This window comes from Canis aureus, chromosome 15 (genome assembly GCF_053574225.1).
Source record: "Canis aureus isolate CA01 chromosome 15, VMU_Caureus_v.1.0, whole genome shotgun sequence".
NCBI lineage: Eukaryota > Metazoa > Chordata > Mammalia > Carnivora > Canidae > Canis > Canis aureus.
Genome location: NC_135625.1, coordinates 54463428 through 54488349, shown reverse-complemented (window position 1 = coordinate 54488349; position 24922 = coordinate 54463428). Strand labels below are relative to the sequence as shown.

At 40.1% G+C, this 24922-nt stretch overlaps 2 pseudogenes; one reads left to right on the top strand and one right to left on the bottom strand.

Annotated features, from left to right (window-relative positions):
* Positions 1 to 30: 30 nt before the first annotated feature.
* On the top strand, positions 31 to 16991 carry LOC144284179 (zinc finger protein 639 pseudogene; annotated as a pseudogene).
* A 2591-nt stretch (positions 16992 to 19582) lies between these two features.
* LOC144284862 (glycerophosphodiester phosphodiesterase 1 pseudogene) lies at positions 19583 to 22620 on the bottom strand (annotated as a pseudogene).
* Between the last annotated feature and the right edge of the window lie 2302 nt (positions 22621 to 24922).

The window sequence follows — 24922 nt, the reverse complement described above, 5'->3', positions numbered from 1 at the left end:
TCCTTGTTGTTTGTTGTAATTTAGTCCAGTATGGAGCAAGGTGCAGTGAATGATGGATGGCTAGGTAAGTGGTCAGGCTGAGATGAGTAAGTTCCGACTGTGTCTTTCCAGCTGAAGGCAAGTTGCTTATCCTCTCTAAAACTTAGTTTTCTAACCAGCAAAACTGACCAAAGGATGAAAAAGAAAGAGAATAAAATTCTATTTAACCTCTAAGTTTAATTTTCAAAACTTCTCTCCATCTTCAAAAGGAATTGGAAGGGATCCAAATACATGTAAGAACAAAAGAAAAAGAAAGTTGAAAGGACAAACATCTAAATGTAACTTTTATGATTTCTTAAATGATTTTCTGTAAGTGCTAGGATTATGAAAATCCTTAATTTTCTGTAACTCTGTAATTTTATGCATATGCTAATTTTCCTACCATGGGTATATATAATTTATTAGTAGATGAATACACTTTACTTGAAAAATTACTCATATTTTACACAAAAATCAGCTCAAAATGAATCACAGATTTAAAAATTACATTCGGGATCCCTGGGTGGCGCAGCGGTTTGGCGCCTGCCTTTGGCCCAGGGCGCGATCCTGGAGACCCGGGATCAGATCCCACGTCGGGCTCCCGGTGCATGGAGCCTGCTTCTCCCTCTGCCTGTGTCTCTGCCTCTCTCTCTCTCTCTCTCTCTCTCTCTCTCTCTCTCTCTCTGTGACTATCATGAATAAATAAATAAAATCTTTAAAAAAAAAAATAAAAATAAAAATTACATTCAAAACTATAACATTTTAGGAAAAAAATGTAGGAGAAAATTCTTAGGACTTCAGGCTTAGTGAAGAGTTCTTAGATAACAATAAAAGTATAATCCATAAAAGAAAACATCATTAAATCAAAACTTGCAAGAATTAAACATTTATTCTGCAGATCTTAGGAGGATGACAAGACAAGGTATAGACAGAAAAAGAAATCTATAAACCACGTATCTGACACCGGATACATAGAGAACTCTTAAAACTCAGTGGTAAAACAATAAACAATCCAATTTAAAAAATAAGCCAAAGACATGAAAAGACATTCATGTTTATTTTATTGAAGTAGGAATGAAAATCACAATGAGATGCCACCATCACCACCACAATGAGATGCAGAATGACTAGAATAAAAAGTAGTGATAACACCAAATGCTAGTGAAGATGAAGAAAAACTGTATCACTTATTCATTGCTGGTCAGGATGTAAAATGGTACAGCCACTCTGGAAAGAGTCTGGCAATTTTTTACAATACTAAATATGCACTTACATTACAACCCAGCAATTATATTCCTGAGATAAAGGCCTCAGGATAGATAAATAGAGAAATGAAAACTTATGTTCATAAAAAAACCTATATACAAATATTCATGGCATATTTATTTGTAACAGCCAGAGCCAGGGAACAATTGAAATGCCCGTTGGTAGGTGAACGGTTAAACAAACTGGAGAATAGGATTCATAGAATAGCACCATAGAATACCAGAGAATTCTACATAGCAGTAAAAACATATGAATTATCGATAAAGGCAACGAACTTTGGTAGAGCTCAGATAATTATGCAAAGGATCACTCTCAATCTCAAAAGGTCATGTACTGTATGATTCCTTTTATTTATCATTCTAGAAATGACAAAATTACAGTGAAGTCTCAGAAGGGGCAGTCCAGAGAGCTGGGGCCTTGGGGGCCTGTGGGGCTTTTCCCTGGAGGTAACATTGGTGTGCCTAGAGATCTGGGGTCTCCCTACCCAGACAGGTGCTGGGAATAGAGAACTTGGAAGGAAGACAGGGACTCTGACTCATGCTCTTTAGGGCCATTAGGAAGACAGCTTCCCATTTCTCCATCTTACCTGACTCTGACTTCAGATGCCCTCCTCTGGAGCACTTAAAGGACTGGTTAAAATAGGGAAGACAGGAAAAGTATTTGTCTGTCTAAATGGTGGGCTGGAAACCTACCCTGAGGGAGTTCGAAGGAGGCCCTGTCATCTTTGTTGGGCCTTCCCTATTCCCTCCCTCCTTCCTCCATTCACAGTGAAAGATTGATTGAGCAAATCATCAACCAAGTGCCAGGTTCTGTGTTACCTTAAATGCCTCTTGGACCAAGGTGCTGTTGAAGAAAAGGGAGAAGAAGGAAGAAAAGAGACCAAGAGGAAGGAAAGGGCGGGGGAGGGAAAGAGGTGGTAAGAGGGAGGGAGGGAACACATGACCAAATGAATGCCAAGTACTTTCCAAACTTGGACATGCAGATCAGTTAAAGAGTAGACATATAATAGTGTTTATTAAGTCACTGAAAAGAATAAGAAAAAGTCTTTACCTTCAAGAAGTTCCTATGTGCAGGGAATCCTGGGTGGCGCAGCGGTTTAGCGCCTGCCTTTGGCCCAGGGCGCGATTCTGGAGACCCGGGATCGAATCCCACGTCGGGCTCCCGGTGCATGGAGCCTGCTTCTCCCTCTGCCTATGTCTCTGCCTCTCTCTCTCTCACTGTGTGCCTATCATGAATAAATAAAATTAAAAAAAAAAAAAGAAGTTCCTATGTGCAAATAGAAAATAGCTGTACTGAATAACAACTCAACCGCTCGACCACCCATTCAAACCTCTTCACTGAGTTACTCTGAAATACACCTGAATTCTGGCAGAGTACAGAGACTCTCCTCCAGAAGGACGCTGCACCGAAATTGCTCAGCTTGGCCTTCCACCCCTGGCCAGGCTTCTAGTACCTGCCTGGAATTCCCAGAACACAAGGGATTCGACACACAAGCTCCTCCTGCCCCCTTTCAAGCCCAGGCACTCGAGCACCTCCAGTTCTTGACCAGCAGCTTGGTTTGGCTGAATGTGGCTGGTGAGTAGAGTGGTGTGGTGAGTGTGCTCTCCAGGGTGAGCAGGGGAAAATTGAAATCAGTGGAGGTAACTGTCATATATTTTGTGTAGAACAGAGAAATGGCAGGTATACGCAGCCATTTGTCCATGTGAGGGTGTGTGTGTGCATCTGTGGGGCAATGTGGAGGTCATTATATGTGCCAACACCTCCTGGCTCATGTCTTCCTTTAATCTCTAAGTCTGTATATGGGTAATGTGACATACACAGGTGTACACAGGTGTGGGAAGTGCCCACTGAATTTTGAGCTCCAGAGATCATCCCCTGGTCCACAGTGAACTGTAGGCCAAGGAGGAGAGTCTCTTACCACGGCTGCTCTCTCTCATCATATAGTTTGCAGGTATGTTATACTTAAAATTGATACACAAAGATAAAAAGGTGAAAACTATGTGACTTGTTTATTGTCTCTTGGACAAAATGATTTAGATGAGGCTTGTAAAACATTGCAACAGTACCATTCAGTTTTACAATCAATTTGAAGGGTCATGATGTACCTTTTATTTTATTTTATTTTATTAATTTAATTATTTCATTTGTCTCATCCAGAAACACTCCCACAGACACACTCAGAATGTTCCTTTTAAATTGAGATGTAATTGACATATAATGTTGTGTTAGTTTCAGGTGAGCAAAATAAAATGATTTGATATATGTAAATAATCCAAAATGATCACCACAATGAAATTTAATTCACATCCATCACCTCACAGAGTTACAATTATTTCTTGTGGTGAGAACTTTTAAAATCTACTCATTAATAACTTTCAAATATTAACAGTAGTTACCATGCTGTATATTAAATATTATTTAACAATAATTAAATTATTAACGATAGTTACCATGCTCTATATTAAACCCCTATCACTTTTTATTTATTGATTATTTAAATTTTAATTAGTTAATATATGGTGCAATACTCGTTTCTGGAGTAGAATTTTGTGATTCATCCACAATATCCCATGCTCATAACAAGTGCCCACCTTAATATCCATCCCCCATCTAGCCCATCCCCCACCACCTCCCTCCATCAACCCTCAGTTCGTTCTTTAGAGTTGTGTCTTATGATTTATTTCCCTCTCTCCTTTTTGCCCCTTCTCATATGCTCATCTGTTTTCCTTCTTAAATTCCACATATGGGTGAGATCACACAGTATTTCTCTTTCTCTGCCTGATTTATTTTGCTTAGCATAACACGCTCTACCTCCATTCATGTCGATGCAAATGGCAAGAGACATTTATTTTATAACTGGAAGTTTGTACCTCTTAACCCTCTTTATCCAGTTCACCCACCCCCACCTCCCACCTTTTTAATTAAATAATTAATTACCTCCCACCTCATTTGAATCCAACTGCCTGCAAGAAGCCCCCCATCTCCAAACACCATGCCTTTGGAAACTAGGGCTGAAATATGAATTTGGGAGAGAATGGATCACTTCAGATCATAACACCTCTCCTCCCTCCCCCCCGGTTCTCTTTGAGGGTAAGCCCATTGCCCCTTCTGTGTGCTGGGAGCCTTGTGGGCCAAAACCTGCCGCAACAGGCTTAGCTACCAGAGTGGGGCAGTGCTGGGTGGCAAAGGAGGGGAGAGAGGCAGAATCCCAGCTCCCAGCTGTGCAGAAAACACTCTCTGACCCTGGTGTCCAGGCCACAGTGTCCCTGGGGTACAACAGTCAACAGTGGTTGGGCACTTCTTCCGAGCCAGGTTCTGTACTTTACATGCATAATTCATTTAACTGTAGAGCACCATTGCCTCCGTTTTACAGTTATGAGAGCAAGACTCAAAAACACTAAGTAACCTAAGAGATCACACCACATACCTAGAAATGGTGGAAACAGCAGAGCCTGGCTCCTGGTCACTGCATGTTGTTGGACTCCCCACATAGGAGAGGAGGTGGCACCCTGGGGCCCATGGTCCAGAGTCAGCCAGAGTGCTCAGGACACACCACACTTCCACCAGTCAAGCATGTGTGGGGTCCCTAAATGTCTTGTATATTTTCTTCTCCCTGCTAGAGATCCCTGTAACGAGCATCAGACTAATATTTCCACAATTGGGCAGACAAAAAGCACAATGCTGCTTGTGTTGAAGCTTTTGTTTTTTTTTTTTTTTTTAAATTTTTTTTATTTATTTATGATAGTCACACACAGAGAGAGAGAGAGGCAGAGACAAAGGCAGAGGGAGAAGCAGGCTCCATGCACCAGAGCCCGACGTGGGACTCGATCCCGGGTCTCCAGGATCGCGCCCTGGGCCAAAGGCAGGCGCCAAACCGCTGCGCCACCCAGGGATCCCGTGTTGAAGCTTTTGGAAACTAACTCTTCAGGGTGAGTGGTTGCCAGTCACAGAACTCTTGGGATTCCTGTGGTTCTGCAGGAAGAAGGGAGCGAAGAACGGAGGACCTGCAGATGTGGAGAGCTGGAGCACTAACATGTTGACTCACGAGACTATATCAACAGAAGCTCCCAAACTCTGGCAATTCTAGTTGCTGTGTGTTCCGTGGCTGGCCCTCCTGCAGCTTCACGGATTTCTCATTTGGTCAGTGCTACTTACCTCCAAGCCTCAGAGAGTGGAGGGCCATTTTGTTACCATGTGCTTTCCTGGGTGGCACTCAGGGCTTGTGAGGGTCCTCCCCACCTCCCTGCCCCCTACTTCCTCACTCCCTATATGTTAAATAATTAAAATATAAATAAAACATTTAAAAAGGGAGACATCAGCTCACAGCTTCTGGAATGGCTAAAATCAACAACACAAGAAACAGTAGATATTGAGAGGATATGGAGCAACAGGAACCTTCTTGCACTGTTTGTGGGATGCAAACTGGTGCAGCCACTCTGTAAAACAGCATAGAGGATCTTCAATTAGTTAAAAATAGTACTACCAATTGCACTACTGGTTATTTACCCAAAGGATACAAAAAAAACACTAATTCAAAGGGATACATGTAACCTTATGTTTATAGCAGCATTATTTACAATAGCCGAGAAGCAACACACACGTCCATTGACTTCTTAAAAAAGATTTTATTTATTCATTTGAGAGAGAGAAAGAGAGCACAAGTTTGGCAGAGGGACAAGCAGGGTCCCTACAGAGGGACTCAATCCTAGGACACTGCGATCATGGCCTGAGCCTGAGGCAGACTCTTAACTAACTGAGCCACCCAGGCACCCAAGATGTCTATTGATTGATGGATGGATAAAGAAGACATGGAATATATTCAGCCAAGAAAGAAAGACAGAGAGAGAGAGAGAGAGTGAATGAAATGCTAAAACGGAGGATTCGTCCCAAACGTAAGAACAAGTTCAGGTCATGGACAGAGATCTAAGCAAAAGAGATGTAAGTAATATGCCTAATGGAGAATTTAAAACAGCAATCATGAAGACACTAACTGGGCTTCAGAAAAGAACGGTAGACTTCAGAGAGGCTTTTACCACAGAAATAAAAAAGTTAAAAAGAACTTAAGATAGTTATACTGCTGAAAGCAATCTACATATTTCATGCAATTCCTATCAAAATACCACCATCATTTTTCACAGAACTAAAACAAACAATCCTAAAATTTGTATAGAACCACAAATCTCTGAATACCAAAGCAATCTTGAAAAAGATTGCAAGGGTCTCTGGGTGGCTCCATTGGTTAAGTGTCTGATTCTTGATTTCAGTTCAGGTCATGATCTCAGGATCCTGAGATTGAGCCCCAAGTCAGGCTCCATGCTGCACGTGGAGCCTACTTAAGATTCTCTCTCTCTCCCTTTCCCTCCCCACTCCCCTTTCTCTCTCTCTCTCTGAAAGAAAGAAGAAAGGAAAGAAAGAGAAAGAGAAGAAAGAAAGAAAGAAAGAAAGAAAGAAAGAAAGAAAGAAAGAAAGAAAGAAAGAAAGAAAGAAAGAAAGAAAGAAAGAAAGAAAGAAAGAAAGAAAGATCTGGAGATATTATGTTTCCAGATATCAATTATATTACAAAACTGTACTCATCAAGACAGTATGATACTGGCACAAAAACATACACATAGATGAGTGGAGTAGAATAGAACAACCAGAAATGGACCTTCAATTCTATGGTCAACTACTCTTTGACAAAACAGAAAAGAATATCCGATGGAAAAAGGACAGTCTCTTCAAGAAATGGTGCTGGGCAAATTGGACAGCCACATGCAGAAGAATGAAACTGGACCATTTTCTTACACCATACATAAAAATAAACTCAAAATGAATGAAAGACTTAAACATGGGATAGGAAGCCATCAAAATCCTAGAGGAAAACACAGGCAGCAACCTTTGTGACCTCAGCTGCAGCAACTTCTTTCTAGACACGTCTCCAAAAGCAAAGGAACCAAAGGCAAAAATGAACTATTGGGACTTAATCAAGATGAAAAGCTTGTACACAGCAAAGGAAACAGTCAACAAAACTAAAAGACAACCTAGGGAATGGGAGAAGATGTTTGCAAATGACATATGGGAATGCAAACTGGTACAGACACTCTCAAAAATAGTATGTTGCTTCTCAAGAAGTTAAAAATAGAGCTACCCTGCCACCCAGCAATTACACTACTTGGTATTTACTACCAAGGGTACAGATGCAGTGAAACAGTAGGACACTTGCATCCCAATGTAGAAAGAGCCCAGATGTCCATTGACAGATGAATGGATAAAGAAGATATGGGGCATATATACAATAGAATATTACTCCATCAGAAAGGACAAATACCATTACATCAATGTGGATGGAACTGGAGGGCATTATGCTGAATGAAATAGTCAGTGAGAGAAAGTCAATTATCATATGGTTTCACTCATATGTGGAATATAAGAAACAGTACCAAGGAATATAGAGTAAGGGTAGGAAAAACGAAAGGGAAGGCATCAAGAGAGACTCTTAACTCTAGGAAACAAACTGAGGGTAATTGAAGGGAAGGTGGGTGGGATGATGGGTTAATTGGGTGATGGGCATAAGGAGGTCTCATGATGTGATGGGCACTGGGTATTGCATGCAACTGATAAATCATTGCACACTACATCTGAAACTGAGTACTCAATATTAGTATATATTAGTTTCAGGTGTACAATATAATGATTTAACTATTCCATACATCACCCTGTGCTCATCACACAAATTGCACTCCTTAATCCCCACCTGTTTAACCTAACTCCCCACCAACCTCCCCTCTGGTATCCATCAGTTTGTTCTCCATAACTAAGAGTCTGTTTCTTGATTGTCTGTCTCTCTTTTTTCCCCTTTGCTTGTTTGTTTTGTTTCCTAAATTCCACATAAGAGTAAAATCAGATGATATTATCTTTTTTTGACTGATTATACTCTCTAGCTCCATCCACATCATTGCAAATGGCAAGATTTCCAATATTTTTTCTCTTTTCCTGTCTTAACTACAATATTTTACCAACTCTTCATTTTTAAGCTTTTTCTTTTTTGACTTTCATATTTCTACAATGACATGTCTTAGATATATTCTTCATTTTTGGATTCCCTTCAACATACTCAATTTAATTTCGTTAGACATATGAGTTATGGGTTTTTGCTTTTTGGTTTTTTGTTTCTTCTGTCTTGTTTTGTTTTATAATGGTGAAAGTTAGTACCATCTAGTACATAGATCAAAATACACCCAGAACCAAGTAGAACACCGTGTTGGTTCATTCTGTGAGACTATATTCTCTCTTCCTTCCTATTTGGCCCCCTTCTTTTATCTCATTTATGTTTTTCTGGTCAATGTGGAGGCTTTGTATAAATTTTACTGTTTTGTATCAATTTGGAATTGAGCATCTTCTAACATACAGAACAAAAGACATTCATAATCAAGAGGATCATCCTCTAGGTCCCCTTGGGGAGAATATATTGTCTTTCTACCACCACTTTCTCACCACCACTCCCTTTATTATTTTCTTCTTCTTCTTCTTCTTCTTCTTCTTCTTCTTCTTCTTCTTCTTCTTTTTGGTATTTGTTTTTCTTTATACTTACTATTTGTTTTAAAATCTGTTTTTCACTGTAGTAGTCCTTTTGTTTTATTTTGTTCTCTTCTGCTTTTTCTTTTATTTTCTGGTATCTGACATCTTCTGAATCATCTAGAGTGTATTTTACTTAGGTTGTGGTTGATATTTGTGACTCTGCTCGCTCATATAGCTACTCTGCACTGGACAAAATGACTAGATGGAAGAATTCACTACAAAAGAAAGAAACGGAAGCAATACTCTCTGCCACAGAAATGCTGAATGTAGATTTCAATACGATGTCAGAAATTCAATTCAGAAGTACAATTATAAAGTTACTGGTGGCTCTGGAAAAAAGCATAAAGGACTCTAGAGACCCTCTTACTGCAGAATTGAGATCTAATCAGGCCAAAATTAAAAATACTTTAACTGAGATGCAGTCCAAACTGCTCTAACTACTCGGGTTAATGAGGTGGGAAAGAGTGATGACATAGAAGACAAGTGGATGGAAAGGAAGGAAGCTGAAGAAAAAGAGAAAAATAATTAAAACCCATAAGGAAAGGCTTGGGGAAATAACTGATAGCTTGAGAAGGAAGAATATTCATCTTATTGGGATTCCAGAAGAGGCTGAGAGAGAGAGAGGACCACAAAGTATATTTGAACAAATCATAGCGGAGAACTTCCCTAATCCAGGGAAGGAAAGAGGCATTCAGATAGAAGAGACAGAGAGGACGCCCTAAAAAATCAACAAAAACCATTTGACACATCTTATTTATTTATTTATTTATTTATTTATTTATTTATTTATAAATAAATGATTTTATTTATTTATTCATGAGAGACAGAGAGAGAGAGAGAGAGAGAGAGAGAGAGAGAGAGAAGCAGAGACATAGGCAGAAGAAGAAGCAGGTTCCATGCAGGGAGCCTGATACGGGACTTGATCCTGGGACACTGGAATCACACACTGAACCAAAGGCAGACGCTCAGACACTAAGCCACCCAGGCATCCTAACACCTCACATTTAATAGTGAAACTTGCGAATGTCAAAGATAAAGAGAAAATTCATAAAGCAGCTTGAAACAAGAGATTCTTAACTTATCTGGGGAGAAATATCAGATTAGCAGCAGACCTCTCCACAGAGACCTGGCAGGCCAGAAACTGCCAGCAGGATATATGAAGGGCACTAAATGAGAAGAACATGCAGCCAAGAATACTTTGTCCAGCAAGGCTCTCATTCAGAATAGAAGGAGAGATAGAGTTTCCAGGATAGACAAAAACTGAAAAAATATGTGACCACCTGACCAACTCTGCAAGAAATATTAAGGGGGACCCTGTAAGAGAAACAGGGAGCCCAAAGAATCAATCCACAAAATAGGGACTGTGTAGGTAATACTATGACACTACATTCATATCTTTCAATAGTTACTTTCAATATGAATGGGCTTAATGATCACATCAAAAAATGCAGGGTACCAGACTGGATAAAAAAGAAAGAACCATCTATACGCTATCTACAAGAGACTTATTTTAGACCTAAGGACACCTACAGCCTCAAAATGAAAGGTTGGAGAACCATTTACCATTCAAATGGTCCTCAAACGAAAGCAGGGGTAGCAATCCTCATAGCAGATAAATTAAAGTTTATCCCAAAGACTTTAGTAAGAGATGAAGAGGGACACTGCATCATACTTAAAGGGTCTATCCAACAAGCGGACCTAACAATCATGAATAGTTACACCCCTAATGTGGGAGCTTCCAAGTATATCAATCAATTAATAACCAAAGTAAAGAGACACCTAGATAATAATACCTTAATAGTAGGAGACTTCACCACAGCACTCTCAGCAAAAGACAAATCTTATAAGTAGAACATCAACAAAGAAACAAGGGCCTTGAATGATACACTGGACCAAATAGATTTCACAGATAGATACAGAACATTACATCCTAATGCCAGTGAATACACGTTTTTCTCAAGTGCACATGGAACTTTCTCCAGAAAAGATCACGTACTGAGTCACAAATCAGGTCTCAACTGATACCAAAAGACTGGGATTTTCACCTGCATATTTTCAGATCATGATGCTTTGGAACTAGAACTCAATCACAAGAAGAAATTTGGAAGAAACTCAAACACGTGGAGATTAAAGAGCATCCTGCTAAAAGATGAAAGGGTCAACCAGGAAATTAGAGAAGAATTTAAAAGATTCATGGAAACTAATAAAAATGAAAATACAACTGTTCAAAATTTTTGGGATACAGCGAAGACAGTCCTAACAGGGAAATACATCACAATACAATCCTCCCTCAAAAAATTGGAAAAAACTCAAATACACAAGCTGACCTTGCACCTAAAGGAACTGAAGAAAGAAGAGCAAATAAAGCCTAAACCAAGCAGAAGAAGAGAGATAATAAAGATCAGAATGGAGCTCAATGAAATAGAGATGAGAAGAACTGTAGAACAGATCAACAAAATCAGGAGCTCATTCTTTGAAAGAGTCAATAAGGTAGAAAAATCCCTAGCCATCCTTATTAAAAAGAAAAAAGACTGAAATTAATAAAATCACGAACAAAAGAGATCACAAGCAACACTCAGGAAATACAAATGATTTTAAAAACATATTATAAGCAAATATATGCCAACAAATTAGGCAATCTAGAAGATGTGGATGCATTTCTGGAATCCCACAAACTGCCAAAACTGGAACAGGAAGAAATGGAAAACCTGACAGGCCAATAACCAGTGAGGAAATTGAAGCAATCATCAAAAATCTCTCAAGACACAAAAGTCCAGGGCCAGATGGCTTTCCAGGGGAATTCTATCAAACATTTAAAGAGGAAATAATATCTATTCTACTAAAGCTGTTTCAAAGGATAGAAAGGGAGGGAATACTTCCAAGCTCATTCTGAGGCCAGCATCTAAATGTGAGACAAGAATCCATCAAAATCTTAGAAGAGAACACAGGCAGCAACCTTTTTTAACTTGGCCACAGTAACTTCTTGCAAGATACATCTATGAAGCCAAGGGAAACACAGCAAAAATGAACTATTGAGACTTAATCAAGATGAAAAGGTTCTGCACAGCAAAAGAAACGGTTAACAAAAATAAAAGACAACCTAGGGAATGGGAGAAGATGTCTGTAAATAACATCAGATTAAGGTCTAGTATCCAAGATCTATAAAGAATTTATCAGCCTCCACACCCAAAGAACAAGTAATCCAGTCATGAAATGTCAGATGACATGAATAGATATTTGTCCAAAAAAGACATACACATGGCCAACAAGCACATAAAAAAAATGCTCCACATCACTTTCCATCAGGGAAATACAAATCACAGCTACAATGAGATACAGATGCAGTGAAACGGCAGGACACCTGCAGCGCAATGTCTATAGCAGCAATGTCCACAACAGCCACACGGTGAAAGGAGCCTCGGTGTCTTTAGACTGATGAATGGATAAAGAAGATGTGGTCTATATACATGGAATATTACTCAGCCGTTAGAAAGGATGAATACCCACCATTTGCTTCGACGTGAATGGAACTGGAGGGTATTATGCTGAGTGAAGTTAGTCAATTGGAGAAGGACAATCATATGGTTTCACTCAAACGTGGAATATGAGAAATAGTGAAAGGGATATAAGGGAAAGGAGGGAAAATGAGTGGGAAAATTAGACAGGGTGAAAACATAAGAGACTCCTAACTGAGAAACGAACAAAGTGTAGTGAAAGGGGAGGCGGGTGGAAGGATGAGGTATTGGGTGACAGGCACTGAGGAGGGCACTTGATGGGATGAGCACTGTGTTATACTCTGTGTTTTATTAGCAAAGAGATAGAGGATAGCATTGTCAATAATGTGCATATATGAATTATTGAATTATTACCAGCCTGATACTTGAATGTACTTCCATTACACAAAGAAACATAGTTGTTTATATTAATCCCAATGTGATCCCCTAAATGAGCTCTCACCTAAGTACCAATTACTCCTTGTGCTAAGCAATGAGAGTGATTTGGTACCAAGGGATTCATTACTGTCAGGATTCCATTAGGAATAATTTTTGCTCCATCTAAAAGTTTGATCTTTTATTTAGATTATACAGACTTAGGTATTGAACAAATGGCACAACTGAAGAGGAAAAATGTCTTCCTAGGTGGTTGCGATGGGAGATAATGTTTGGAAGGTTTGATTTACATTTTGGGAAAGTATATTTATAGTTAAAAAGTTTCAGCTTTTTGCAAGCCCATACTAGACTCTTGCCACTTGCTTTCTTGCTTCCTCAAGGGGGAGGGCGGTGTGTGTGGCTGTGTGGCCCAAGTCTGGCCTTTTGGGGAAAAGGAGTGTTGTTGGAAGAAAACAAATGATCATCATAATAAATCCTCATTAATCTATGCCACTTGAGATCTTTCCCTGGAGTAGGCAATAGGAAACTTTAAAAAAAAATGATGCTTACTTTTCTGTGATAATGAAAGCAATCAACAGGGAATTATAGTAGAAGAATCAAAATTTTTCAAAGAGCAGGCTAATAAAAAAACCTCAGGAGGGCAAAATGCGGTTGCTTCTTGTAGCCAATACACTGGAGATAGATCATATTTCTATATGTTTACGTGCATTATGTACATGTGTATGTTGTATATACATTTATATTTATTTTAAAAATATTTTCTCCTAATGCTAACATTTTATGTAAGCATAACACTGTTATCAAAACCAGGAGGTTAATCTAACTGTTGGCCTTATTCACATTTCACAAGCCTTTTCACTAGTGTCTAACCAGGATCTTGTATTTCATGTGATTGACATCTGCTCTTAGTATCTTTCCATCTTTGAGCACTCCTCTGTCTTTTCTAACTTTGACACATGGTAAGATTACTGCTCACTTATCTTGCTGAGTGACTCTCAGCTTACTTTTGTTTGTTGGCTGTTTTCTCATTATTTGATAGATGTCATGGATTTTTGGCAAGAATGCCACAGGAGGGCTATTGTTTCCATAGCAGGGGATACCTGATGTCAACCTGTCTCGTTAGTGATAATGTAACCTTAAATAGCAAAGAAAGGTTTTTAGTTGGGAGATGGTGGAGGGAAAACACAAGTGCCACAGCAAGCAGACTGTCTCAGACTAGGTGAGCAGTCAGCTATTGCTTTGGGAAGTCAGTCCACTCACTGCCAGTAGGGGAACTTGTACTCTAAGAGGAGTACAGGCCTGGCCTGTGCAAAACCACCATCCCTTCTTCAAGGGCTAAAAAATATGGCTGGCTTGATGGAAGGCATGGGCCTTGGCTTCATTAATCCTGTCCTCTATGTGACTGTTTCCCAAACACATTTGACCATGTCCCATAGTAATAACAATAACAGGAATGATGAAAATAACAAAACAAATGACACTTACTGAGTGAGGTACAGGACTAAATGTTTTATATTTGATATTTTCCATTTAATTTTTATGACATCATGGGATAGGTACTATCATTATGTTTATAATTCTTAGATTTAAAAAAAATGACATCCAACATGATCAAGAAACTCCTAAGAGGCTTGCCAAGGTTCAAGTTCAGGCCTCCAAGTTCTCAGGGGTGACCCTTCACCACACATCATGCTGTTTCCATGGACCCAGGTCACTCATGCATACAGCATATATCACACACACCACACACCCAGCACACATTAGATGCATTATGCATATCACATGCACACACCCACTCCACACATACCCCTTCCCACATATCACATGCACCACACACACATGCACACTCTATACACACCATACACATACACAATGCCCCCCCACCACATGCGAACCACACACTATCACATACATAAACACAATTACACACACTCATACAGTCATAACTGAAATAAAATTTGTGTAGATTTATCTCTACCAGGTGTGATGCTCTGAAATTTTGTCTCTATTTCATTTTTTAAAATGATGCACTTTGCCAATTTCATTAATGATTCTATAAAGGTGGGAAAACCCTGCTTGTAGCCCATTTGCTTGAGAGATGCCAACATGATCATTTCTTCTGTGTGTTAAAACACAGGGCTAGATAGCAGTGGAACCCAGAGGTGAAGACAGAGTGCACTGGTTGTGCTGCAGGAATTTTTGATAAAATCTTTAATTATGAGTGTGGAATATGGGTTACACTTTTTGACCTTTCCCATGAAAATTTTGAAGATGCTTGATTCAGTGATTTATCTCTTTTATTCAACAAGAAATATGTACTTCAAAGAAGAGTCATAGGGCCTGGCGGGCAGGGCAAGAGGAGCCTGGGAGTGCGAGGGCCACGGCGCTGCCTGGGAGCTGCGCCTGGGCTGGCCGGGTGGCCCCGCGGTCCCATACAACCTAGGGACGTGAGTAGTTTGAACCAGTTCATCTCATTGCAAAGAGGCATTTTTTACCATCTGTGAAAACTTCCTTGTAATTCATTTCTTCTCCCTCCAGTATTAAGAATTATACCATATTAAAAAGATAGGAATGAATATCCTAAAAAAAGAAAAGGGAAGACATTACACCCTTCTCATTACTCAGATTCCTCTGGAATAAGCAGGTTTGCAGATTGATTCAATGGAATTTTTTCTGATCATTGTTATAGTGTTTGTTCTATGAGACAACCAGACTTAAAATATTTTGACAACAAAGATGATGATTCTGATACAGAAACATCAAATGACTTGCCAAAATTTACAGATGGGATCAAGGCCAGAAGTAGAAATCAGAACTACCTGGTTCCCAACCCTGTACTTAGAATTCTAGACCACACTGCCTTTTCTACAGAAAAATCTGCTGATATTGAAATTTGTGATGAAGAATGTGACTTACCTGAGTCAGCCAACCAACAAGCTCAAGAGGAGAGTCCTATAGAAGTTCACACTGCTGAAGATGTTCCAATTGCTGCAGAAGTGCATGCAATTTCTAAAGATTATGATCTAGAGACCGAAAACAATTCCTTGGAGAGTCTCCAAGACCAAACTGATGAAGAGCCACCAGCTAAACTTTGCAAAATTCTAGATAAGAGCCAGGCTTTGAATGTGACTGCCCAACAAAAATGGCCTTTACTGAGAGCTAATAGCAGTGGCCTCTATAAGTGTGAACTTTGTGAGTTCAACAGCAAATATTTTTTCTGATTTAAAGCAGCATATGATCCTGAAGCATAAGCGTACTGATTCAAATGTGTGTCGAGTATGCGAGGAGAGTTTCTCTACCAACATGCTTTTGATCAAACATGCCAAACTGCATGAAGAGGATCCCTACATTTGTAAATACTGTGATTATAAAACAGTAATTTTTGAGAACCTCAGCCAGCACATTGCAGACACCCATTTTAGTGACCACCTCTACTGGTGTGAGCAGTGTGATGTACAGTTCTCATCAAGCAGTGAACTCTACCTACATTTCCAGGAGCTCAGCTGTGATGAACAGTACTTGTGTCAGTTTTGTGAACATGAAATGAATGATCCAGAAGACTTGCATAGCCATGTGGTAAATGAACAGGCATGTAAATTAATTGAGTTAAGTGATAAGTATAACAATAGAGCACATGGACAGTACAGCCTGCTAAGCAAAATTACCTTTGACAAATGTAAAAACTTCTTTGTATGTCAAGTATGTGGTTTTCGGAGTAGACTTCATACAAATGTTAACAGGTATGTTGCTATTGAACATACTAAAATTTTTCCTGGGATCCCTGGGTGGCGCAGCGGTTTGGCGCCTGCCTTTGGCCCAGGGCGCGATCCTGGAGACCTGGGATTGAATCCCACATCGGGCTCCCGGTGCATGGAGCCTGCTTCTCCCTCTGCCTATGTCTCTGCCTCTCTCTCTCTCTCTCTCTCTCTCTCTGTGACTATCATAAATAAATAAAAATTAAAAAAAAAAAAAAATTTTTCCTATGTTTGTGATGACTGTGGGAAAGGCTTTTCAAGTATGCTAGAATATTGCAAACATTTAAATTCACATTTATCTGAAGGGATTTATTTATGTCAATACTGTGAATATTCAACAGGACAAATTGAAGATCTTAAAATTCATCTAGATTTCAAGCATTCAGTTGACTTACCTCATAAATGTAGTGAATGCTTGATGAGGTTTGGAAATGAGAGGGAATTAATAAGTCACCTTCCAAAAAAAAAAAAAAAAAAAAAAGCCCCCTTCCAGTCCATGAGATAACTTGATTATTTTCTTTAACTGCCACAATGTTAATGTAAAATAATAAATCTTTTTGGATATGTTAAATGGAAAAAACAAAAACAAAACAACAAAACAAAACAAAACAAAACAGAAAACCAAAGGAGAGTCATAAGATAATGGTTTAAAATGCTTTTAAAAAATGTTTTAAAGGAGAGTCCAGCCACTGGTAACCAAAGTCTATATAACTAATTTGTACTTTTCTGCAAAGAGCAATAAAATGAAAACTCTTCGCAGTAAAGAGTTGACCCAGAAGTGTCTAAACCTTGTACATTCCAAAGAAGGCCTCTGTGGCTCCTGAGAAGTAATCTATAAGCTCTTGGAATATCCTGCTTGATAAAATGTCTTCGTTTAATGGGGCTTGGGTAGTCCAAGGAAGTCTATGCCAAGAACTTGACTTCTATTGGGGGCCTTGAGCCATATAGTATCAACTTGACTTTTGGGAGAGGATGGAGACTAAATTCAGCCCCCCAGGCAGTCAGTCATATGTGACTAACTCCCAGTAAAATCACCAAGGCTCAAGTAGGCTTCTCTGGTTGACAGTACTCTGTATCTGCTGTCATACATCATTGCTGGGAGAACTAAAGGCTGTCTGCATGTCTCTACCAGAAGCAGATAACTACAAGCCTGCACCTGGTATTTCCTGGACCCTGTATGTTTTATCTTTGCCAACTTTAATCCATATTCTTTCACTGAATAAACCACAACCATGAATATAACAGCTTTTCTCAGTTCTTTGAGTCCTTCTACGAACCTGAGGGTGATGTTAAGGATCCCCAAGAAGTCTGGACACACACAGGGGTGCTGAGGGTGTGGGCAGTGAGGGGTCTTCTGCTCAACAAAGTGAGCTTGTGGCAGCACTGCCTTTGAGAACACTGTGACTGAGTGACTCTGCCTCTGAGAAAGCAGCTGAGGGGGAGGCAGGAGCATGGTCACGAGTGAGGAAAGGTTCCCATGTGCCTTGGTGGACCAGGAGAAACAAAGTCAAGGTTTTTTTCTTTCAGAACCTCACTACTGGAACCCTTATTGAATTGGAGAACTGCTTTTCTGATATTGCTTTGGAAGAGAGGTAGTTAAAGTAGAGGGAAATGGGTTCATTTAGGGAATAGGGAACTGCAGTCTGAGACATCCTGGCTTCCACTCCCACTGCGGAGGTTCAAGTTCAGGGGCCCCATTTTATTTACAGTGAATGATTTGATGAAAGAATAAAGTGACTGGGATCCCTGGGTGGCACAGCGGTTTGGCGCCTGCCTTTGGCCCAGGGCGCGATCCTGGAAACCCGGAATCGAATCCCACATCGGGCTCCCGGTGCATGGAGCCTGCTTCTCCCTCTGCCTATGTCTCTGCCTCTCTCTCTCTCTCTCTCTCTCTCTCTCTCTCTCTGACTATCATAAATAAATAAAAATTGAAAAAAAATTAAAAAAAAAAAGAATAAAGTGACTGATTTGAGAGTGACTTAGTGATGGTCACCATCTGTGAGCAGATAAATACATTTCAAGAAGAATTCAACCTAAAATCTCTGTTTTATCTCCACATAACTGAAACAGAAACCTATGCTCCTTCCTTGGGATTTGTCTAAATCTGCTGGGCCTCCTGACCAGGTCTGGGAGGCCAGTGTCCTTTCTTTTCCACTTGCAGTGGAGATCTTGCCTGTGTGCATGGGCAAGCATTGAGACTGGCTTAGCGATCCAAGCTTACCCAGCTCAGCTTCCCTGGTCAGGAGGATGGGTGGCCCTGGAAGGGACCCTGCTTCCACCCAGCATCCCAATTCACTCACCCTCATGACTAATGTTTTCACCCAGACTTGTAGCTTTAAATATCATTTATACTCTCTAGCCAATTTCTCTCTCCATCCAGGATCTCCCCTTTGAATGGCAGGTGTGTAACAGGCACCTGACATAGAACAGGTGAACCTCTTATCTCTGTCCACCCCAGACCTTCACTGCTCCTCCCACTGCCATATTTCTGGTCTTAATAATGATACTTCCTCACTTCTAGCAATTCAACACAAAACCTGGGGGAGTCAGCCCAGACTCCTCTTTTGCACTCACATTAGCAAATTCCATCCACTCTACCTTCAAATATAAGCCACCATTTTGTAGCAACTTCACTGCTCCCATTCTGTTCCCACTCACTCTCATCTCCTGTCTGGAAAACTCAGTAGTCTCCCAGCCTTTCCTTCTCTCCCTGAATCTGCTGTGCCCCCTTTGTCTAACTGTCAACACAGCATCTGCAAATCTCATCTCCTTCATGTCTTTACTAAAGATAAGGGTGCTACATACTATGAATTGCAGAGCTCCAATTAAATTTGAATTTCATCTAATAAATAAATATTTGTTTTTATTCCTTTTCATTTTTAATTTTCATTCTAGTTGTTAACACACAGTGTTATATTAGTCCCCTTTAATTTGAAGTAGAGCCCTCTCCCATCTTCCTATCATCCTTTTCTGCTTTATTTTATTTTGCAGACTTATGATGAACATACCACATATTTTGCTTGTTTTTACAAATTCTGTTAAGGTGAAGTTCACATTACATAAAATCATTTATTTTATTTTTAAAAGGATTTTATTTATTTATTCATGAGAGACACACAGAGAGAGGCAGAGCCATAGGCAGAAGGAGAAGCAGGCTCCTTGCAGGGAGCCCGATGTGGGACTCGATCCCAAGACCCCAATGCCACGACCCAAGCCAAAGGCAGATGCTCAACCACTGAGCCACCCAAATGCCCCTAAAATCATCCATTTTAAAGTGAACAATTCAGCGGCATCTAGTACAATTACAATATCCTTCAACCACCACCACTATCTAATTCCAAAACATTTTCCCCACTCCAAAGTAAAACCCCACAGCTATTAAGCAGTTTCTCCTTATTTCCAGCTCCTGGCCCTACCTCCATGCCCTTTGCTTTGGTAACCACCAATATGCATTCTAGTTTTATGGATTTACCTATTCTCCATATTGCATACAAATGGAATCATACAATATTTTGCCTTTTTTTTTTGTATTTGGTTTCTCTCACTTGACATAATGTTTTCAACGTTCATTCACATGTATCAGTGGTAACATGTATCAGTATTTCATTCTTTTTCATGACTAATATATTTTCACACACACATAACTATATGTTCATCAATTCAATCATTATTTTACTTTTGAATTGTATTTACGTTCAGGCTATTGTAAATAGTGGTGCTATGAATAGTTGTATACAAGTATTTGTTTGAGCCCCTGTTTTCAGTTCTTTGGGGTATTATATACCTAGGAGTGGAATTGCTGGGCCATAGAGCAATTTTATGTTTAACATTTTGAGATTGCCAAGCTATTTTCCATAGCAGCTTAACCATTTCACATTGCCAACAGATATATGTTTTCCAGTTTCTCCAGGTCCTCATCGATACTTATTAGTCTCCATTTCTTATGGTTTATTTGTTTATTACAGCCACCCTCAAAGGCATGAAGTGGAAACTCATTGTGTTTTGATTTCCATTTCTCTAATGATTAGTAATGTCGAGCATCTTTTCATATGCTTATTGACCATTTGTACCTCTTCTTTGGAGAAATGTCTGCTCAAGTTCTTTGCCCATTTTTTCAAAAGTTTTTATTTAAATTATGTTTTTTTTAACATACAGTGTAATATTAGCTTCAGGTGTACAATATAGTGATTCAAAACTTCCATTCCTCCATCCATTTTTAAACTGTGTTGTTTTGTTTTCTTGTTGCATTATAAGAGGGTTTTATTTTTAAATCTATTCTGGATATAGAGGTTCTGAGATATATGATTTGGAAATATTTCCCCCTTCTGTATGTTGTCTTTTTGCTCTCATGATAATGCTCCTTGATGCATAAAAGATTTGATGTCTAATGTATGTACTTTGTTTTGTATGTACTTTTTTGAGTTCGATTTGCCAACATATAGCATAACACCCAGTGCTCATCCCATCAAATGCCCTCCTCAGTGCCTGTCATCCAGTCACCCCATCCCCCCGCCCACCTTCCCTTCCATTACCCCTGGTTTGTTTCCCAGAGTTAGGTGTCTCTCATGTTCTGTCTCCCTCACTGATATTTCCCACTCATTTTCTCTCCTTTCCCCTTTATTCCCTTTCACTATTTTTTATATTCCCCAAATGAATGAGACCATATAATGTTTGTCCTTCTCTGACTGACTTAATTCACCCAGCATAATACCCTCCAGGTCCCTCCACATCGAAGCAACCGATGGGTATTTGTCGCTTCTAATGGCTGAGGAATATTCCATTGTATACAGAGACCACAGCTTCTTTATCCATTCATCTGTCGATGGATACTGAAGCTCCTTCCACAGTTTGGCTATTGTGAACATTGCTGCTATAAACATTGGGGTGCAAGTGTCCTGCTGTTTCACTGCATCTATATCTTTAAAGTAAAAAAAAAAATTTTTTTTTGCTCTTTTTAATGATTTTATTGGTATGGTCACAAGTTTGATGTCTATAGTACATTGATTATGTAGCTGAATACAAATATTTTAAATAAGTATATTACATAAATGTGTCGAGTTTTAAAATGTCAAGTTTGAATGATCATGCATTTCCCATGCATTTGCATCTGCATCCCCAAATTGTACAACTCAATCTATGCTATCCTCACTGGGTCTTCGTGTATGCCCCAGCTAGGTTGGGGCAGGAGCTGTTGTGCCTTTTTGCAGACCCAGATTTTCAAGAGCAACAGTGTTGAACTCAGGCATTCCATGGAGCAAGAAAAGCAAAACCAGGTTTTGCTCTGGTTCAGGTAAAAATGCAAATACCGACTATTGCTTGTGTGAACCACCTGATCCCCCAGGGCTTGGGCTAGCACAAAGGGTATTTGGATATCCCTGCATAAGGCCAACAGGCCATATCTGTACCCACATTTCCTCCCTGGGGGAAAATTCTAGAACTGAGATGCACAGTCTTCCAACATGCTGTCAGTTATATAGCTGGAACCAAGATGGGATTCATAGTAACTTTTTTCATCAAAGATATTAACAGTCCAACCAACAACCTGAATGCCTTTGGCTGACCACTTCTTCAAATAGTCCGGGGATATAAAATCCTTCTGTAGGAGGAAAACTGAAATTCCACACAGGTACCACAAGATATTATGCATGCTCCAGTCGAGCAAAATGTCCATTACCACAAACATGGACTGTTTCCAGAAAGTATCATAGCGTGGCTTCCCATCTCCTGTATGGCTAAGGCTCCAAGGTCTTTGAGTTAACGCTGTTACTGCATTCTGATCTGTTTGTCTCATCTTATAGATAACTTCTGGCAAGAAAGAACAGACGATACTATTATTGTATAGTTGAGGAAACTCCAGATATATTTTCTTTAGAGCATCAGTAGCCATGTTTGCCCATGGCCCTTGACACCAAAGATTGTGAGGTTGTAATTTAGGCACTCCACTCTGCAAGGCTTGTCTCAGGGTAGGGATCTTTTCATCAGGGAAATCATTCCTTAACCTGTGATTGTAGGTTGCTGTAGGATTAAGCTGTAGGATTAAGCTTCCTAATTTGTTCAAATGTCAAATCACACAATCGACTGGTGCCATCAGTAGTCCTATCGACTGTATTATCATGCATTAGGTTGGGAATCCCATCAGAAGTAAACTCAAGGTCCAACTGCACACCCGTTGCTCCATTCTTAGCTGCCTGCCAAAAGCCTGCCAGCGTGTTCTCGGGGGGGGGGGGGGGGGGGGGCTTTGTGGGGCGATGGTGGAAACGTAGCCCCCTGGCTTGAGCACCTGCAGGGCCCTGCGGGAGGACCCAGGCTCAAAGCTGAAGAGGCACAGCAAGAGGTAGAGGCTGCCGGTGAAGAGGCAGGCATTGAAGGGATTATGCGTCAGCAGCAGCAGCAGCAGCAAGGAGAAGGGGCCCAGGAGGCCTCCCTGGTGCTCCCACAGCCACCTGCTGGTGCCGGCACCCCCACGAATGGGAGTCCCCAACCCACCTGGCTCCCCAAGCCCCTGACACTCAGCACAGAGGGAGCCCTCTTAGGGGACCAGTGCCACACAACTGCAGTGGCCTAAAGTTAAATTTTAACCAAAGTTGTAAAAAGCTCCAGTTAAAGTAAAAGCAAAGTAAAAATAAGCTATAAAAGTCAATAATAATAAATAAAGTAAAAATAAGCTGATTTAAAATACCAGATACCTAGAACCCCACTACTCTATGCCCTAAGCTAGACCTAATGGAATCATTTATTCTTATTTATTTATTTTTGGCCAAGAAACTTAAAACTCGAAGCAAGATCATTGTGGATGCCTTTGTAAGAGAAAATGAGAAGATACACAAAGACACAGTGAGAAGGCCACGTGAAGACAGAGGTAAAGATTGGCATAACGCAGCAGGAAGCCAAGGAAACTAAGACATCCAACACTGGGGTCAGTTTAGGGGTCATGGTAATCAAGGATGTAACTCACCTCAATCTTTACTTTCATAACATCTGAAAAGACTCTTATTTCAAAGATTAAATTCTGAGGTTCTGGGTAAATGTATGTTTTGAGGTGGCACCATGCACCCGCTAAGGGATTTTTAAGACCTTCAGTACCACAAGCAATGCAAAAATTTCTTTATATTAAAAAGAAAACTCCTCAAGGCCGTCTAAGGAAACAGCTCAAAGAGCGTACACCGGATCCACTAGATGGGTTTACCTGGGGGAACCTGGAACCCATCACTCTACCATTGCCCTCTTCCTTCTCTTCACCACAGTCCATCTTTCCAAGACTATCATGTCTCTTTCTGTTTTTGATTCATACCTATTTCTCCCTTTATCCTAGACTCTCCCTACTCCATATCTCTATAATCTGGAAGAGACCGCACTAGGGCCCTGATGTTTCTGTTGGTTGGTGTGCTGATTTATTCTGGAAAAGTATTAGTCTCTCATTCTCAGATTCTTCCATCCTCAATTTGAGCTCATTCATGAAGAGTCACAGTCTCCAGCACATGTACTGCCATATAAACCTGTTCTATACGCTCCAAAAGGCTGCAGAAAAAGTTTTTAAAGACAGAGGAGTAAAAAAAAAAAGGAAACTACCAAAGAATCCATTGTTCTAGGCAAGGTTGCCCTCCTAAGAAGATTAGAGGGTGTCTATCATTAATTATCCTAATGCTGACCAGGAAATCCCCATGGTGACTGGTTAAAGGTTACATATCTGGGGTGGGGTTGACCTCCAGTCATCCAAGCATGCATTATATATCTCCTTGGTAAATGAATAGGGGAACTATCTGGTCCTTAAGACAATGATTCTAATCCCTGCATTCCTTGATGTTACAACTCGTTATCCTGCCTATTTGTTAATATTTAGTCTCTTGATTTTTTTGCAATATATGAAATGTATTTAACCCTATAAGAACTGTTCATTTTCCAGAGCACTCCCTTTGTGAAGATCCTGTTTCTTGGTCAGCTGTCCTAATTGAGGCTCAAATAAAACTTTCTTTCTTCCTTTTAGAGATTCTAAAAGGTTTGTTCATTTTGCAACTCACTTATGTCCTGCCTTATTTGGGGGAACTTACCTGATAGTTATCCCAAATTCCTAAGGACTTAAGCTTAGTAAGATTTTTCTGTTTTTGCTAGATATCTACATCTTTCAGGACTATAGTTCTTGAACATAAAACAAGCAGATGTGCTAGAGGGTAGCATGCTTGACTCTAGAATTTAAGGATCCCATTAGCTAAGTCTTTGGGTTTCTCGGAGCTGAACTAGTACCTGAAAAGGTTGGGCCACAGGCTTGAGGATTATGCGTGTTTTACAGTGTACCCTGCTGCATAGCAGTTTTCTTGATGCTGGTGGGTGGCCTAGTGTCCATCTAACCCATTTCATGACCAACCTACCCTATCATGGGAGTCTTCCTGAGGTGGCAAGTGTTCTAATAGCCTTTAAGTGCTTGGCCCACACCCACCA